Raw genomic sequence first — 1,830 nt, 5'->3', positions numbered from 1 at the left:
TAATAAGTTTTAATTATAAATCAAGTTTAATAAAAATTTTGGTGTTTTTAAATATTTATCTATTATATATCACATTTATTATGTTCCAACCGCTGTTGCACCCGCTGGTCAACCAGTCGTAAACCTCCCGCAAACGCACCAATTTTAAACCGCTAAACTAGTCGTTCAAAACGCTTAATAACGCTTGAAACTGCAATCGCCTGCTTCCGCAATCTTCCGCAACCGCAACCGCAACGTTTGAACCAGTCAGGCCCTTAAAGTCCCCTAATCAACCATTTATCGTTAATGACCAGAGACAACCGAGACGAAAATTTATAGTTCATAAGTTTAATAAAAATAAGTCAATAAAAAATTATATGAGATGTAATTAATTTAAAAATTTGGTGACTATTAAAAAAACACTAATTTTTGATACATGTTTGTTGGAGTCAGAAACAACAATTGAGAATAGGAGATTTAAAAAATATGATCTGGGCAGACTTTCGGTACAAATCGACAAGAACAATGAAGAACAACGAACTGAATTTCTTGTATTGACTTAGTGTATTGTATTGCTTGATATTACATGTGTCGAACACTTTACAAAGACTGATTATTTATACTAAATCCTCCACGAGGTTTCTCTGCAATCTCCTCCTGCGATCTCGCCCCCGATCCTAGCAACAAAATCCCGATCCCATCTCTAGTTGACTCCGTCCTCCAGCTCAAGCCCTCTTCTTGGGCCCTAGTCGAGTCCACTTGCCCGGTTGACATTTGCTCCTTAATGGGCTTATCGGTTGGGCCTTTAATTCGTGAAACCCAACACCAACAATGTTCGAATGATATCTTGATAATTTCTACACCATCAAGAACTAAAGTTTCGGATGCATGGTGGAAAGATCATATATGAGCAATTTAGTTTGAATCTTATTTAACTGGCTGTGATCATTCTCATTTTGTTTATTAATAATATAATTATCATTCTTTTAGTGCAAATGATAAAGAAAGATGCTTTTATCAAAAAAATTAAGGTTTGGATAATCATGCGTATGTTTTGTCATCTGATGTAGGGTTACAATGATAATATTATATACAACAAGAACCTGATAAATTCATGATAAAATTGATGTTCCTACTTCCTACTAACTGTTTTAACTTCATGACATCAACTAATGGCATCGTAAGTAGTTGATAGTGCTATTACTATTTGGTGTATGTACATTATAGAGTGCTAGTGAAAGTTATGATAAAAATCAAGTTAAGTTTGAGAATACATGCGATTATAAGTATTCTTATTTCGTTGACAACTCACGATTTATTGTCGTAACAAAAAAATATGAGAAAATCTTTTTTTATTAATCTATACTATTAAAAGGGAAGCATTTTTAATAAGTAGACATAGATTAAGAGATTATTACATGAAATACCATTTAAAACAGAATAAGGATATATATAACTCAGAGCCAAACATATACAATTAATAGAAGAACTGTATAAGGTAAACATGTATCCAAACAGACCTATAATTAGTAGCACAAAAAGGGAAACAAGTAAACAACATTTACGACATACAAAAATAATTAGCATTCAAACAAATAAATAACAATAATTAGCATTCAAACAAGTAAACAACAATAATTTGCATTCAAAATTTCCATAATCCGAATCTTAACAGTTACGAATTTAAATATCAACCATATTTGAATTGTTTAGGATATGAGTCATTAAGATCAAATTCAAAATCTTTAGAAATATATATCTACTTACCAAATGTGCAAACAATATTAATTAGTATCACCTAAATTATAGACATTTTCAATTCAAAAAATCGTAAATACAGGAACAAAAAAA

Source organism: Camelina sativa, chromosome 20 (assembly GCF_000633955.1).
Source record: "Camelina sativa cultivar DH55 chromosome 20, Cs, whole genome shotgun sequence".
Classification (NCBI taxonomy): domain Eukaryota; kingdom Viridiplantae; phylum Streptophyta; class Magnoliopsida; order Brassicales; family Brassicaceae; genus Camelina; species Camelina sativa.
Note: the sequence above shows the minus strand (reverse complement) of the source record.